At 42.9% G+C, this 18,416-nt stretch overlaps 1 protein-coding gene and 1 pseudogene across 1 annotated transcript in view; both read right to left on the bottom strand.

Annotated features, from left to right (window-relative positions):
* CA10 (carbonic anhydrase 10) overlaps positions 1–18,416 on the bottom strand; it is a 398,895-nt gene that overhangs the window by 173,209 nt on the left and 207,270 nt on the right. The window lies entirely within an intron of this gene.
* Positions 1,354–1,987, bottom strand: LOC121170016 (annotated as a pseudogene).

Raw genomic sequence — 18,416 nt, 5'->3', positions numbered from 1 at the left:
AGCCATGGATTTCACTAAACTTTTCATTCTCTCCTTTTAGTCTCATCTCAAATCCTCTTATTTTGAGAGAAATTAAAGAAAAGCTTTCTGTCTGGCTGTCAGCCAGACATTTGCACATAATAAAGGCTCCTACCACAAGGAGACTTTTACCTGCTGCTATTGTTTGGGTCACACAATCAAACAGCAGAAATGTAAAGGCAATACTGTGTAGCTACAAGCACAGTGAATGCAGCCTGGCCGTCAACCAGGGCTGGAGTAAGAATTAGGGCATGCAGCCCTTGCTTGTCACTTGCAATCTCCTTTTATCTGTGTTTGCAAGGCAGCATATGGGTGGCTGGTGCTTGTCCATGACCACGGTCCAGCTCTGTTCAGGATTGGAGTTATTTGAGTTACAGGGGAGCAGATCAGCTTTGTTGAGGGACGATGACCAATTGCTCTAAGAAGTCTGTGGACTTTGTGAATTATGCATGAATTTGGGCAAAACTTTTTAGGAAGTATATGTCATAATATTGTTCTAGCGCTAGCTACTAGTAATATATATATACATACATATATATATATATATAATTATTTCATTTAGCTGTCACAGAAATTAAGGTGGGATAAGAAACCTCCAGCTTTTCAGTTTAGAGATCCAGTTTTTCTAATGTCACAGAGCTGAAATTCAAATGCAGGTCTGACTCTCAATGCCATGTGTAGAGTCAAGCACTTGGGTGGAAGGGTCAAAAGAAATCTTCATTTACATTCTAGGCCTGTCTCTCTCCATGGAGTTGGATACCTCACTTGGTGTTCAATCAAGTTTAGTTATTCATTGCTATTCTTAAGTTTTCTCACCCTACATCATGCTAGTTACATAACTCAGATATTTTCCACTCTCTTAATTCTTAAAGAAACAATGGTTTTACATATTTTTAATTTAGAAATTCCAATCTGCCTAATCTACTTTATGTAAGTAGAAAAGCATTTTATTTAGACAAAGGGCAGAATATCACCATATGTTCTTGGAATCCTAGAAGTGTAAGTGGACAGAGAGGTTCAATCTATTTATTGTGAAGTATTCGCTGGATACTGATATACTAGTTGTTAAACAAAAAATGAAAAGCTAAAATAGCCTAATAATGATATTTAAGTATATAATGAAACCACAGAAATTGCTGGACAGGGCATAGGGCAATGAAATATCACAGTAATCAAATGATGCCGGAATCCATGGTATTGCCACTTCATCTTTAGTAAGAGATTATCTGCATTTTCTTGTTACAGATTTTCATTACCCAATCATTGGTTCATATTTGACTATTATTGGACAATCTGAATATTTAATAATTTTCATTCTCAATCCTTAATTCATGATATTTAAGACTGCTCAGTTTTCTCATGGAGAAAAAGAAATTGAGGCAGAAACCTTCACATCACACAGCTTTTGCTGCTGCGTGGGCAGACAGCAGTGAGAAGAGGCCTGCTTTGTGAGTTGAGGGTTGTGATCCTTGACCCACTGCTTGCTCCACTGCAGGATCTGACTTAGGTTTTCTTCCGGCTCTTCTGATTTATTGCTGGGCAACTCGTGCACAATTTCCTCCTTGTATGACTCCCTGGCTTCTTCATAAAGAACTTGGAAAATCTCACACTGAATGTTGTCATTTAGTTTCTTCTCACTATAACCCCTTGTTTCCAGTCTTTCGTATAACACTGGTATCTGCTCTTAACACAAAAGCTATATGAAACCAACATTTGGGGAAGAAATCACAGCAGTGGTAATCAACAATAGCTCCACCTTCTCTCATCTGATGATTTAACTCATCTATTACTCCGTCTTCATCTAAAATGGGCAATTATATTCTTCATCAAAGCCATCATGTAGCTCCCCTTCTCAAGCTAAATCACCCACATTAACGTATTTCAGTCCTGATCTCGAGGCAAGTTCTTTGCCTAGGGTAGTTTTCCCAACCCCTGAGGTACAAATGAGCAGAATGTTCGGCCATAACATAATCCTCCTGGCAGAGCCTCCGAGCACCTCCTCTCCGCATGCGCGCAGCCCACGCACCATGAGGAGGGGTATCGCCACTTCAAACTGTGGTTCCTCAGGCTGTTCAGCCTAGGAATGGGTAGGGCGGCCAGTGAGGCAAGGCTAGGAGGTCATCTACTGTCCTTCCATTGGCCAGTGGCCCCATGCCTTGTGCAGAGAACTCTGGTTTTTGCAGTGCCTTCCCCAAAGAAAGCAGATGTAGTCTGCCCGCAATACCCCCCATAACCACAATACACACAAAGAGGCACTTTCAATGACTTGGGACTTAACCTGGGCATCTCCTGGTGCTTTTACCCCGACCTGCAATGCCCTCCACTCTGGTCCTTAAGATTCTCCATGCTCATTAGCTCTCTGTTCATTTAGACTCCCCTAACCTTTGTGACCTGCCACACATCACACTTTCTCAGTCTCTGAGGTACTGACTCTATGTCCCTTGGGGTTTGGCTGTGGATGGAAGGCAGCTTTTCCCAACTAGGGAAATGCCTAGCCATCTGGGCTGCCCAATAAGGAGGATACTTCAGCCAATATCTAGAATTGGAAAATGATACTCAGGTGAATAAATGAATTCACAGAGCTGGGGAGGTAGTAGCTTTGCCTCTGCTGGGCTTGTTAGTTTTCAATGAGGTCACCCTGCTCTGCACAACCAGGAGATTAAAATCAGGCATTGGGCAGACGTAGAAAAGCTGTGGCTGGAAAACGTTCCCCAGAGAAGTGTGAAAGGCGTTTCTGTTCAGTTTTTAAGCGGGAAGCAGACAGTAAACCTCTTGGGTTTGTTAGAACTGGCATGTATAGCTTTCAAGGGCTCATCTCAGGGCATCTCTAATTTTGCCAAGGCAATCTGGCTGAACAGAGGAGATGGATGATGAGTCACCTGCTAGCAAGGGCAGCATCTGAGGAGGGCAGCTCTGCTCAAGTCATCTTTCCAAGATTGGTTAGTGGTCCTGGGAGGAAGATGCATGAGGTCTGTGGTTCCCTTCCTGCTCCTTTAGAAGTGGGGAGATGGTACAAAGGCCTTCAAAGGCTTCTAAGTGCATGGGTTATGGCCTTATAGAAGGAGATAGAGGCTACTTAGCCCTTAACAGAGTGTCCACAAGAGATTCAGCTGCCCAGGAGATAATATGTTTGCTCACATTGCCTGAGAAGTACCAGCAATTTACTGAGCTCATCTCACATAATCCTCACAACTTCCTTGTACTATGTTTATTGTCATTTTAAAGATGATAAAAGAGAAGCACATGGAGGTTGAATAACCGGCCCAAGGTCACTCAGGGTCTACGCTAGTATGTTGCCTGTCTTGCTACCTATTGAGTTCTATGGGCAACTGAGCAAAACCCAATAAAGGAAGAAGTGGCAAGATCATCAGTTTTGGTTTGAAATCACTGCTAGTACAGATGTGGCTCTGCATCTTACTGCCTTGCGATTTTGATAAAAATTATGTGAACTTGGTTTCCTCATTTGTAAATGCAGAGTAGTATTAGCATGAACAATTATCATGAAGAGGGGAGAAAAGAGTTGATGTAATCCACCAAGCTCACATTGCCTGACCCAGAGTGGGCATTTTTTATATGCTGGCTTTCATTATTATGTGGAAAGGCACTTAGTAAAAACAGAAATAAGAAGGTTTTTACAATTCACAATGGCAAGGCTGTAACACACACCATAATTTTACAAAATTGACCATTAAGTTATCACATGCCACTGACTATAAGACATTTCTGTTTCAATTTTCTCAAATGTAGAACACAGCATACCTGTGCACAAACAGTCTAAAAAGTACCTGAATCCCTACCCACCCCAACTCCAGCAAGGAAGCAAAGAAAAGTAAAGAACATTAAAGAATCAGAGCTAAATTGAAAGTGGAACATCCGGGACATGAACCAGAGCTATGTGGTGGCTTAACCCACTACATCATGATGTAAAATGCTACTTCTTGAATGCAGCAGAGACACCACATGGTTGGCCCAAAGCACAGGTTCTTTGACCATCTCTTTCATATTCACAAGTGCTCACAGGAGAACTATTTGAGGGACACAAGAGGATGGAAGTTCATCTGAGTGAGAAAGTGATATGACAATTAGAGGGAAAATAAAAACTATTGGTGTGGGGGAGGGGCCACAGGCAGTCAGCCTAACTTCATCTACATAGATTCCAGGCTACACTAACTAGGTTCCACATCTAGCTCTGCTTTCCGACTGTAGCTTCCTGCAAAGGCAGATCCTGGGAGGCAGTGGTGATAGCTCAGGTGATTGATTTCCTATCACCCACATGGGAGACCTGGACTGGGTTCCTGGCTCCCAGCTTCAGTCTGGCCCAGGTCCATCTGTGGCAAGCATTTGAGGAGTGAACCAACAGATGGGATACTCTGTCAAATACACAAATAAATACATTTAAAAACAACATAAATTAAAACTATGTTCCAGTAGGTCAAAGCTACTGCTGTTTCTGATAAAACCACACAACCCATGATTGGATTAATTATGTGTTATTTAAGGGGCATCTAGCATTTCCAAGAATCTTACGGTTAAGGATATCAGTTATTCTTCACCCAGGGCCTCTTGGGGATATAAGAAGACTCGTACCTTACGGATGAGGCCAGTGAGGCTCTGGGAAGGGATGGCATTAGCACAGCATGCAGAGCCTGGACAGAATCCAAAGCTCCTAGACTCAAAGCTGCTTTTTCTCCACCCCAGCAACACACCTTCCATTTGCCACTGATTTTATCAGTGAAGACCAGACTGCCTTATGTTGACAGGAAGAATCTGGGGCACAAAGTGTCACATTCAACTGTGCCTCTAGGTCCCTTTGTGGTTCTCCCGCACAGCACCACTCGAGGCTCTGGCTGGGCGTCTGGGTCAGGTGCAGGGGCTAGCTCAGTCCTCCTGACACACATGTTTTCTCGTTTTTTTGTCTCGTTTTTCTAATCTAGTACTGAGTGACTCACAGGTGTCGGGCAAGAGCAGCACTCATGAGCCCGTAGCCATCCTCCTGGGAAGACACTGATAGCAGAACAGAGTTTGTAGTTATGATCCGAATGATATAGGAGCAGTAGATGACAGCAGCACGATACTCTGTTTTCATAATTTTATGATTTCTCATCTACTCTGCAGTAGCACACATAACAACCTTTCTGATTCTATGATAGCGTATCCTCATAGAAAATACTCATTTTTAGCACAGTCATGGTCAGGATGGAGAAAATGCAGAAGGATTCTCGTAAGCCCAGATCAGCCAATCTCCAGAGGCTCATGTGCTGAAACTTAGAGGAAAAATAGTTCAATGCCTCTATATTGTTTTGCCCCTGAATATTCATAACCATGACCTACAACTATAGCCACGTTACTATTGTAAATTGAGGAACAGGAGGAAGAAATGACTCATGATTCATCCGTGGGTATCCCCACCAGTCATGCAAATTGTGTCAGTTTCTTAATCCTAGGGGATCCTGGCCTTGTAGTTGTCTTAGGAGAGAACTAAAAATTAAAGCAAACAACAACAAAACAAAACGAGTTCCCCTTGAGGGGGCAAGAGGGAAGAAGCTTCGCTGGCATTAGAAGCACAAGTGCAGTAGTGAGTGAGTGCATGAAGGATATGAGAGACCGAGGGCCTGAGCTACCTGCGCCCTTGCTTCGTTCTGCTGCACTCAGGCCACTTCCCCCAGGCAGGATGAGAACATGTGTGCATGCAGAGACAAGGGATTCCCACAGCCTGCCCTCTCCATCACTTCTCAATGTTTTCCTGAACAGATTTCCAACTATAAAACACTCAGCTGCTGTGTAATAGCTCCAGTTACAGCTGAAAATGCTAGTCATTTCACTGCACACCCTCCAAAAGGGGTATATAAAAGTTGTTTACAAGGCCAAAGCTGTAGTGCTGAAACCTGGCTGTTAGAGCGCTTTCTGCCCTGCTGTATTTTAATTCTTTGAACCTGCAGCAACAATTACAGTTTTCTAACTGCTAACATAGAAGTTATAAAAATGGCTCCAGTGTCTTCTGGTTCCTGCCTTTGCTGGAACAATGTAAGTTGTTATGGTTGGCCCACGTGTGCGAAGCTGGCTCAGAGAAACTACTGTATCGAAATCATATGGGTCACTGGCAGAGATCAGTTAAGGACAAAGTTCCAAGGCAGGTCATGTGACATGCTGTTTGAGGGCTGGAGTGCTAGAGTCAGAAGGGCTAAGCTTGTCTCTTACTCCCTGAGTGAGTATATTACCTAGCTTTTCAATGTCTCAGGCATCCAAATCTGCACATGGGAACATTGCTGGGACATCCACATACTGATGTGGTAGGAATTATAAGGCACATAATAATTGTATAAAGCACATAATAACTGTCCCAAATCTAGTCATTATGATTGAGCTGATAGCATTTATCTCTCTCTCTCTCAAGTATCAAAGTAGGACACTTGAAATTCAGGACCATATGCATACATGCAAGAGAATTTACTGAAAGAGAATGATGGCACACGCAACCCCTGCTCTTCCTTCAACAAGGGGTTCTGGGCTGCAAGGAGCAGCACTCCCAGCTGGCCTTGCTGGTGGAGGAGAAAGGCAAGATGCACATCCTGTGTCATCCTGTTAGCCATCCGCAGTGGCACACTGGCTGAGCTTTTCCCCATGCTGGAATTATCTAGAAAGAGAGGGTGACTGACAATGAACTCTTGGCTGGGTTTGGGGCACCAGTCACCAAGAGGAGACACAAAATTCCTCGCTTCACATTTCACACAAACTACAGAAGGGTTTAAATATCAGAGTCAAGAGCTGGGTTGAGATCTGGCTCCATCCCCTGCTGTAAAAGCGTTCTTGCATACAGCTTATGCATCTGAAAAATTAAAATAATACTTCAAACAATTTTAAAAGGTTCATTTGAATGGCAAAGGGGGGGAGAGGGAGAGAGAGAGAGAGGGAGCAGAGAGAGAGAGAGAGAGAGAGAATGAATGAGAGACAGACAAAAACTGCCCACCTCCAACTTTCGATTTGCTGCTTACTCCCTAAATGACCATCATGACCAGGCCGAAGCCAGCAGACTGGAACTCAGTTTGAGTCTCCCACACGGGCTGGAAGATCCAAGAACACGGGAAGGGACGCAAGGACTTGGCCCATCTTCACCTGATTTCTCTGGTACATTAACACGTAGCTGGATCAGGTCCTGAACTGGCATCCAAATGGGACACCAGATTTGCAGGTGGCTGCATAACCTTTTGTGCCACAGCATTGCCCCTCCCCTCACAGTTTTTGTGAAGATTAAAGCATATCACACAAAAGATCACTGTAAAGTTTGAGCCTCACAACAGTCACTGAAAACTACTTGCCAGGCCTGGCACGGTGGCCTAGAGGCTCAAGTGCTTGCCTTGAATGTGCCAGGATCCCATATGGTCGCCGGTTCTAACTCCGGCAGTCCCACTTCCCATCCAGCTCCTTGCTTGTGGCCTGGGAAAGCCGTTGAGGATGGCCCAAAGCCTTGGGGCCCTGCTCCCATGTGGGAGAGCTGGAGCAAGCTCCTGGCTCCTGGCTTCGGGTCAGCACAGCTCCAGCTGATGAATTCATTTGAGGAGTGAATCAGTAGAGGGAAGATCTACTGTGTCTCCTCTCTGTACATCTGACTTTCCAATAGAAAAATAAATACATCTTCAAAAAAGCTACTTGTCATCAGCAGTGTCATCACTGTCTGATCAATCATGTATAGTAAGAATTCTGAGAGGCCTAGCACTGTAGCCTAGTGGCTAAAATCCTTGCCTTGCACATGCCAGGATCCCATTTGGGCACCAGCTCATATCGTGGTGGCCCCACTGCCCATCAGCTCCCTGCTTGTGGCCTGAGAAAGCAGTCGAGGATGGTCCAAAGTCATGAGACCCTGTATCTGCCTGGGAGACCCAGAAGAAGCTCCTGGCTCCTGGCTTTGGATTGGCACAGCTCCAACCATCACGGCCACTTGGGGACCGAATCATCAGATGGAAGATCTTCCTCTCTGTCTCTTCTCCTCTCTGTATATCTGACTTTCCAATAAAAAAGTAAATCTTAAAAAAAAAACCACAATAATTCTGAGTGCTTCTGTGACTGAAGAATGCCATGATGCACACCACAGTAAATGCATTTCTTATTTAAGGTCAAGCAGGACTGGAAGAGGACAGTGTGAGCAGGTGAGTAGCCAACTGTACAGGACCAGGCCAGGCTCCAGGGATGCTGAAGAGGAAGCAAGCCGGACAGACAGCCAGGTTCACTTCTTCCCATTGGCCGTTCTCCCTTACAGACCTAGCCTACAGCATCCTATGTTCTTTCCCAATCCCATTTCTGGAAACCCTTTCTCTCTCCGGCCTGAGGTGGCGCTTGGGACTTGGCACTTCCTGAGCATTAACTTTCAAAGTGGAGATGCTGTTACAAGACCTGGCATGACCCTGTGAAATTAGCCCTTCCCACTTAGAGCCATCCAATTACGGAGCAGCTGGAGCACAGCCAGATTTGCAATTCTCTCTGTCTCACCCGTCCTAAGGCCTCGTTCACAGCATTCGCCTGGCATCTGTCGCTGAGACATCAGGAAAATAGAGTGGCTGGAGGTGTGATTGCTAGGAGTGGGCCTATTTCACCATGTATGCTCTGACTGTTCTTCACTGCAGAACTGCAAGGGGGGGAAAAATTCCTCTGAAACACTTGATCAGGGTGATGGTTTTCTATCATCCACTCAATTCTCCCAGAGCTAGTCTTGAGGGTGGGGGCTCCCTCTCAATGTTATCTGCCCCCCACGATTCCCCATGACCCAGAATTTGGAGGATTAGCAACAGGTAGATTTCCTCCTTCCCTTAGACTTTTGTCCATGCAACATAAACAGTTTAATGTTTCTTTAGTGATGCACTTTACATTCCAGCAAAATTAACACATTAATAGTTGACATGTTACGTGTGTATGTGTATATATGTAATATATATACACATATATACATATGTCAAGTAGCTGTTGATTTCTTCCCCAAATAAAATGCTGTTGGAAATCCTTACAACAGTCATCTTGATATACATTGTTCAGGAAAGAAAATATGCTGAGAATACAACCCAGATTAGGCATCAGATACTTAACCACTGCTCCCTACTCCTCACTACGTGTGGGCTGTTTTGTCCTGGCCTCCCATTAATCCAAGGAGAGAAACTCTGAAATGATAGCACGAAAGACCTTCCAAGCCACTTTGAAGCTACTGTGTCTTAGATTCAAATCCAGCTTTCCATTCTTTGCTTAATGAATTTGGGGGCCAGGATGCTCTGCAAGGTACATTTCTGCTTTGCCTGTTGGCGCGCCTGGCTAGGTTTGGCCGGTAGGTGGCGCCTGTGGTAGACTGTAAAGCTGGTGCAGGAGAGGCTTACTAAACTAGGAGCTGTTCCTTCCAACAGCAATTCCATCTGGCTTTCCGTTTCTGCAGAATGGCAGAATTGGCCTCATAATGACCCCGCAGAGATGTCAGCGCCGTCAGAGGCTTCTCAGACTGAATCCTCTCAGCCCAGAGACTGCAGTGTCAGCTAAATAGCACTGAACCATGGACTATGTTGTGGGCTGTGTCAGCCAGCCCTCCAGAGTTCAAGGATTTGACTCTGTTCTGATCTTCCTGTCCTAGACGTGTCACCTGCTCCCTGCAGTTGTAACCTTTGTAATTCCTTGGTGTTATCTTTTTGCTTTTTCTCATAAGCAACACCAGGATATACCTTCTATAAAATTTCTGCTATATATTCGGTACTTCTGCTTCCTAGCTGGCCTAACTTTTGCTCCTAACAAGCTAACAGTATTTCTTCTTAATCAAAGACACATATACATGCTCACCAGGTTATCAATTTGAAAGTCCACAAGAGACACATTATATTTGGGATGTATAATCTCAGAACTACAGCAGTTATTTATGTTGAATATTCTCCACTTTCCATTAGCCATGATCACCCAAAAAATTACATGTATGAACCATGGAAGTGTAGATCTCATGAAGTAACTGGGAATATCAAAGGATGTAATCATGTAACATACTTAGAAGGTTGTAAATACTGCCAGAATGCTGTCATTGTGTTTGCAAATACTTTTGTTGGAGGATATGATTTTGCTGTTTCATTTGTTGTTCTATAAAGGAAATACTATTATATTTAGTAGTTAGTATACATACTATCGGATTTAGAAGCTTGGGAAGACAAATTTGGGAGCTGTGTCCTGTTTTTGATTTTGTTATACAAAACTAAAATGGGAAAAAAAGGGGAGGGGCATTTTTCTTAGCCCAGAGATGTCTTGAGGGGAGACGGCCAGGGGATGTCACGGTAAATCGATTGAACTATCTGAACTATCTCCTTAGGTCTCAGCTAGGTGTTGATTAAGCATGTTTTCCTGGCCCACAGGGCAAATAAAATAAACAATTTAATTTCTGCTCAGAATAAATAGGAATGTCTGTAAATGAAGAGAACACAAGAGTGCTTCAAAATATTAATAGGGAAATGGAATTAGAAAATACATGTTTATTTTGTGCAAAACACTGAAATCCACACATGGGAAGATCCTTATGATGTCAGTGAAAATGCATAGTATGAAAAAATTATGCACAGAACTCAAGAATTTTTGCACCCAAATAAACTTATATTTTAATTTACCATGAGTTTTTTGAAACAACCTGGGGAAGCAATTTGTTCCCCATCTGACAAGGTAACCAACTGTACAGGAGGGTGCTGGCCTAGAGTGGAGGTACTTTGAGCAGTAAGAGACAATTGTTAGTTTCCCTGAGAGAGACAGAGACCAGGAGAGGAAAGGAGAGAATGGAAAGGATGGGAGGGGAAAGGGGGGGGAAGGGAGACACCAATCTCTCATACCACCTTCCATTATTATATTTTAAACCTGCCAAATGTTTAAAATTAAGAAGTAGGTCATGATTTCAGATGTGTAGTTTTTCATTTTTTAAATGAGATGCTTTAACTTTCTACTTACCAGTTTTACATGCTATTGTTTCAAAGGTGACTCTTGGCATAGCAAAGAGAGAACATAATCAAAAATTCATGGGGAAAAGAGCTGCAATCAGTGTGGAATAAGCCTTTGAAAATTAGCCAATTAATCTGGTTTTGCTTTGTTTCCCTCATATCAGGAGACTTGATTTACATAAAAGAAATCTAATGTGAACAATGAATGCACACACAGGGAAAAAAAAAAGAGTTGAATAAAAGATTACTTATGTATATGACTAGGCATTTGAAAGGCTCATAGTGAAAGATGAATTACCAAAGGCTACATCTAAAAAGAAACCCAGATCCATGTTTTATCTCAAGGAGCTGTAATGGACTCTGAGTGGCCAGATAACCCTTGCATTCCACCTGCCACACTTCCTATGTGGTTAGTCATATACATAAGCATCCACAATCATCTTCAATTCACAAACAAAGCCAGGATCAATGATTGAAAAACACACAGCTGCCTATTTCAGCTTCTTGGGAGAATTTTCAGGCAATCTGATCTATATGAAGGAGGCATCAGAAGAGTTGTAAATTCCATAGTATTCCTGAAGCTTCAGCTGGAGGAATGCTTAGATCCAGACTTAGAGATTCTTAGGATTATTTGGCAGTCAAATTGGTAAGCAAAAATATGTTAAAACAGATACTGTATAACTTTCATGCAGGAAACATAGATTACAGACAGAATTTGTCCAAAACAGGACTTCCACTGATTTTAACCTCAGCCCAAGCATTTTCCCCCACCTTTGGGTGTCTTGTTAAACTTTGAGAACACAGGGGCGGCATGTCCTAGCGGCTAAAGTCCTCGCCTTGGATGCGCCAGGATCCCATATGGGCACCGGTTCTAGTCCCAGCAGCTCCACTTCCCATCCAGCTCCCTGCTTGTGGCCTGGGAAAGCAGTTGAGGTCGGCCTAAAGCCTTGGGACTGTGTACCCACTTGGGATACCCGGAGGAGCTCCTGGCTCCTGGCTTTGGATCGGCATAGCATTGGCCGTTGTGCTCACTTGGGGAGTGAATCATCGGACGGAAAATCTTCCTCTCTGTCTCTCCTCCTCTCTGTATATCTGACTTTCCAATAAATAAATCTTAAAAGAAAAAAACTTTGAGAACACAGGTTGCCTTACGCTGAACTTATTTTCAAAGACTGTGGCGCTCTTTCAATACAGTAGCAATGATCACATGTGAGATTTCTTGGTTTGGAAGCCATTTCAGTTTGCTTGGGTTGCTGTACTGCAACACTGCAGGTGAAGGAAAGCTGCAGAACTGAACCAGCTCGTCCTGCTGGAGGCTGCGAGTCAGAGCGGTGGCAGGACAGAAGGAGCTATCTGATGTCTCTTTTATAAGCTCACTAAACTCATCTTGGGGATCTCATCTCTATCACCTAATACAACCCTGGAAAACTCCCCAAAGTCTCATCCTCAGATATCATCAAGATGAATGTTGGGGCTCCCATGTATGAACCTGGGGAGGATGCAGATATTGAATCCGCAACATAAGCCATAGTATGACGCAGAGACTGGCAACCTAACTGTTGGGTTACTTTGCCTAAACTTTAAATTTCTTCTACATCTCAGATTCTATGATGGAAAATAGAAATCATAGCAGTATCTTCCTGATGAGGTTTATGAGATTAAATGAGTCAAAGGACATTAAAACATTTGATGTAAAAAAACAGTCCAAGGGATTTTAGCTGCTACCAATGTTGTTATTGTAACCATCAATCAACATGGCATAACATGAAAGTTGTTCCGTATGTTACTCTGTTACCCGATCCTTATCTTGCTTTGCTAATGACTATTTGTGATTGATTTCATCTCACTTTGTTCATCAGAGGCCACCTTTGAACCTCTGCAATGAATTTGATAACATCTATCTTGATCTTCCATGATACACTCACAGACATTTTCGTGCTATCAGCTTTGTCACTGGGCCGTTTCCCTTTCCCTCCCTAGACTCTGAACTCCTTGACAGACTCCCTGGAGTTAAGCCAAATCTGACAGCTCAGGTTATCCTCCACAAGACTTCTGTCACTTCAGACACCCTTCACAGCTTCAGGACTCGTCAGGGCCATCATCACTTCTGATCAACAGGTTACAGATTCCGTGATCCCAATGGACTCCTTCATGCTTGATCATTATTTGCAACTATTCGCAGGACTCTGAAAATGTTGTACCTAAAGCAATTTGAACAGAAACCAGAACGACTCAAAGGAGGGGATACAAAAGGCGAAATCTGTAAGCGCTCCCTATGTGAAGCACCCTCACCCTGTGATGCGTATGACTCTTTTTGCATATCATTATGTGCCAACAGAGTGCTCCCAGCCAACAAAGCTCTGCTTGAATCATTTGCCATGTGGCTGAACTCATTTCCAAGTCCCTCTCTGTTCTCCAGGGTTGAAATGTTATCAACTGGCTTAAAGTTCTGGTCCTCTAATGCAAGCTTGTCTTTCTAGTGTGGCCAGCTCCAATCCTGAACTAACCTGTTACCATAAACTATCTGACGGCCCACCATGGTTATCTCATTAGCAAAGCCTGCCAGAGATACACAGCAAAAGGTCCACCATGTCCACAAGGACATTCCTATCAATTCCAAAAGCTTAGTGGGAGCCAGGGATAAGGGGTACCCGAATTATTTATTACATAGGGATGGAGATTGTGCATCTTGATTACTTTATAGAGTACCCCAATATGGTATCAATGAATATTTGTTTAACAATGAAGGAGAATTATGAATATCAAGAGAAAGCCCTTGTGCTAACTCCATGCAAGGAGAGAGCTTGCTGGTTATCTCATTTTTTGCTGCTGTTTTGTTTTCCAGATAGATTTATTTCTGGCATCCAAAGCCCTCACACCACTTACTCTATTTCCTTCCCTACTTTCTGTTATTTTCATCAAGTTTGTTCCACCATTCTTAACAACTATAAAACAGACTTTGGGTTCCTACTTAAAACTCTGTCTTTGCCTTTCACACGTCTTCGATGGGATTTTACAGTTCTGAGAGCTGAGGAAATGAAACAGAAAACATTGTGCAAGAAAATCAAATTCATCTCTCAGCAGCAGAGGTGCCTTGACGCATAAGAGCATTGCAATCCTGGTGTTCACTCCATTCCACATTATATTAATGTCACTTGAGCTACCAGTTCATTACTTATTATTAGTCAAATCAATAAGCAACCTGCAGGCTCAGAACTTACTGCCTGTCACACGGAAGCACGCAGGTGGAGCTGTGAATGCAAACTCGTATTTCAGGTGTCAAAGTGCACTGTGGCTCCCAAGAGAGACTTCAAGGACGCAGTTTGGGTCAGCAAGAAAGACACAGCATACTAATCTCAAGTCCCTTTTCTTGCTAGAAGGATTAGGTGGTTCAAAACCGAGGGTCTCACCAATGTCATATTGGTTCACAGTTGCAAAAGGGGAGTCTTTTACCAGAAGGAGTTAGGATAGGACTAAAGACAGCCAAGATGGACTTGGTGGAAAAGTCAGATAAACTCATCAGAGACGTACAAAATAATGCTTTTTGGTCCCAGCATCAGCCAGTTGCTTATGTTCTAGGTCTAGGGAAACTTACTATAACGGCTGAAGCATGATCTAGTGTTAGCGAAAGGACTACAAGAGCCAGAGGACAACGCAGGAAGTACTGGAGTAAAACCTAGTTGCCAACAGAAGCAGGATGGTGAAAGAGACAGAATGCAGTTCCATCCTTTTATCTACTGATTCTCTCTCCAGATAGCAACAATTACCAGACTGAAGCTGGCAGCCAGGAACACACACAGGTCTCCTGCATAGGTACCAGGAAACCAAATATTTGCGCCCTCATCACTGCTTTTCAAGATCTACACTGGCAGAAAGTTTGAGTTGGCAGCCGGTGTTCACTGATACGTGATACAGCAATCTGAACCACTAGGTTAAATGTCTATGCCTATGATGGTTTACATATTCAAACTCAACAGATACTCTCATACAGCCACGATAACAATTAAAGCCTCTGCCTCTGATATTATCTTGCCATACAGGTACTAGTTCAAGTCCTACTTTCTTTTTTTTTTTTAAAGATTTATTTTTATTATTTTTCATTGGAAAGGCGGATATACAGAGAGGAAAGACAGAGAGGAAGATCTTCTGTCCGATGATTCACTCGCCAAGTGAGCGCAATGGCCGATGCTATGCCAGTCCGAAACCAGGAGCCTCTCCTGGGCCTCCCACGCGGTTGCAGGGTCCCAAAGCCTTGGGCCGTCCTTGACTGCTTTCCTGGGCCACAGGCAGGGAGCTGGAAGGGAAGCGGGGCTGCCGGAATAGAACCCGTGCCCATATGGGATCCCGGGCGTGCAAGGCGAGGATCTTAACCACTGCGCCACAGCGCCGGGCCCATGGCTGCTCTACTTTCAATCCAATTCTCCGATAATGGCTTGGGTAAAGCGACAGCAGATGGCCCAAGCATTTTGGCCACAGTCATGTCAGAGACCTGAACGAAGTCTCTGGTTTCTAACTTTAGCTTTGCCAAGTCTTGGTTGTGGAGGCCGTTTGCAGAGTGAACCCTTGGAAGGAAAATTTCTGTCTCTGCCTTCTCTCTGTAACTGACTCAAACATTTAAAGCTCAATAGAAATGTACATTCATGTAATAATGTTTAAGTCATATAACAAGATGGGGGCCCAGCGGTGTGGCCTAGTGGTTAAAGTCCTCACCTTGAACTCCCGGGATCCCATATGGGCTCCGGTTCTAATCCCGGCAGCTCCACTTCCCATCCAGCTCCCTGCCTGTGGCCTGGGAAAGCAGTCGAGGACGGCCCAAAGCTTTGGGACCCTGTACCCTTGTGGGATACCCGGAAGAAGTTCCTGGCTCCTGGCTTTGGATCGGCATAGCATCAGCCGTTGCGGTCACTTGGGGAGTGAATCATTGGACGGAAGATCTTCCTCTCTGTCTCTCCTCCTCTCTATATATCTGACTTTCCAATAAATAAATAAATAAATAAATCTTTAAATAAAAAAGTCATATAACAAAATATAGGAATTTTAAAATATAAGTTGCATAGCAGTTAATAGAGAATTAGAGAAAACTGAGAAATAATGATAGAAAATCCAGCTTGTTGGAAGTAATTCCTGTGACAGAGAAGTTCGAATGGAAATGTCTGATTGCCTCGAGTTGATGAATCCTCAGTGTGAGGATTGGTGGTGATGGTTTATTTCTCTCTGAATGGCAATAAGATTGACATATTTCCTTAGCTCCTCTGTGCTACTAGAAAGGGGACCTCTAAGTTGAGACTCCTGCACATTTCAGTAAGAAATGAGGCCACATGCCAATAGACTATAGGTAACTAGACATTTATAACACCGAGCAGTGATGCAGAATTGATTAGCAAATGTAATTGCAGCAAGTAAGATTCACTCTGCTCCTGGTAATGATAGCACATTGAGAGGAAAAAGCATGACTTTCAAGAAAATAGAATTCCCAATATTAAGACTGGTTTTAAAATAGTCCAAATGGAATCGGAAATAATTCAAGCACTGAATGAAACTGTGGAGTGTAATGGTCAAGCGCACCAGTTTAGAAGGAGATAGATCTGAATCCAAATATCAGTTTTAACATTTTTGCTATGTAGTACGTTTTGAAAGTTCTCTAAGTATCAGTCTCCCTTTGTAACCAGATGGTAATGCTAACACTGTTTCCTTCACTATGTGGTTTACGGATTAAGGAGGCCATAGAGATGGGTAAAGGTTATGTCTGTCCCAGAAAATGTGTTTAAAAAAAAAATCCCGCAATGCAGAATTATCTATATTGTTTCCCAATTCTCCAGCAACTCCAGTTACTTGAGGGCAACGAGTCAGTGATCTATTGAAGGTAGCTTGGTTTCTGTATGAGTTGTGCTTCTAAAATTGATTAGATTTACAGCTCAAGACAATTAGCATTGTAGAGGGAACCCTGGATTCTGCCTCGCAAGAATCAGGGGAAATCAACCCACATCAGGTGGGTTGCAAAAGTAAAGTAGCAAAGCAGCAAAGTAGCAAAGTAGCAAAGGTGCCTAGTTGTTCCTAGTAGATGTGGAAGAGCTCTCAAAATAACTTTGCATCAAATGTAAATCTAAACAGTTTGGTGATGATGTATGGGTTCTACATTATTTAGCCTTTAAGGGAAAAAAAAAACTTGAATCTCCCTTAAATAATTATATCAGAATTCAGGTAAGACAGGTGTCACATCCTTATACAAACACACACACACACACACACACACACACACACCATGCACAATCATAGAAAGACTTTCTGTTGGTATTTTTTTTTGTATAAACATTAATCTGCACAGATGGTGAACCGTGGTAATCTCTGCTACCAGCTGCAGAGAAGAATTTTTAATGAAATGGGAATTTAAAGGTTTTTACACAAAGCACCAGAGTGCCTTCTACTCTTTCTGATAATTCACAACTTCTTTTGTGCTGCTATGAGCCGTAAATGTATGACTGTGCTGCAGCTTCTGGAAGAAGCTGACCTGTCCCGGAGAAGGCGCTCGCTGCTCTCCGCATGCTGTCTCCTTTCTTCCTGACCGTCCATCAGGAGGGGGCCATGTCCCCAGTGAAAGGCATTTGGTCATTATGAGTTACCTCTAGATGGACCTTGTTCTACATGATGAACCCCACCCCATCCCTGTCTGAGATTTGCTGATGTTTTACTGATCTCCCAGACCTCTCGCTTAATAAAGAGAGAATTAAATAGAGCTGAAGTCTTGATTTAACTGCTCCTCCAACTGAAAGGCTGTTGGTCTCCTTCATTTTTTTCCTAGCCCAGCAATTTTCATTTTGATCACCTGTATTTTTTTTTTTTAGATACTCTTCTTGGTCTTAAGAGGTTCCCTTACAAAGAATATTCATGAATGACTCTTTCAGCCATCACTCATTATTTGTACAGTCACTTGTCCTTTTCAGTTCTTGTCCCAGAGGGCTGATACTGAAAAATGTATGGTTGTTCAAAAATTTCTTTCTATAAGATTAACCTTGAAGTGTAGGGCTTTTATAAAAGTTTCATAGAAACTTACATATATCCACAAATTGGAAATTAAGATATTGTATAAATTGTGCTAATAAATTTTAATAACAATGTGTCACTTTGAAAAAGATTTCCGCATCTTCAAATATATTAAAAACATTGTAAAACAGGATGATGTTATGTTTCTAAAAGTTTTAAAACATGAAATACAAAGGAGAGGACTCAACTCTAACGGAAGAAGGAAGACTACCGTCCAGTAGTCCAGGCTAAACATGAATATTAAACTATCAGGTGTATCCCTCTGATAGCTCCAAATATTTTCAAAAACCACTGCTAATTCACTGGGAGAATGTTTGCAGATCAAGGATAAAGATTATAGTAAGTTCTATGTGGAAAATGTGCTGAGACATTTAGGGGAGGCCTGAATCCACACAGTATTGTGAACACACACACGTGCAAATT

Source organism: Ochotona curzoniae, unplaced genomic scaffold (genome assembly GCF_017591425.1).
Source record: "Ochotona curzoniae isolate NIBS_2020 unplaced genomic scaffold, NIBS_Ocur_1.0 scaffold_2453, whole genome shotgun sequence".
NCBI lineage: Eukaryota > Metazoa > Chordata > Mammalia > Lagomorpha > Ochotonidae > Ochotona > Ochotona curzoniae.
The sequence above is the reverse complement of the archived record's forward strand: the minus strand, read 5'-3'. Positions and strand labels throughout refer to the sequence as shown.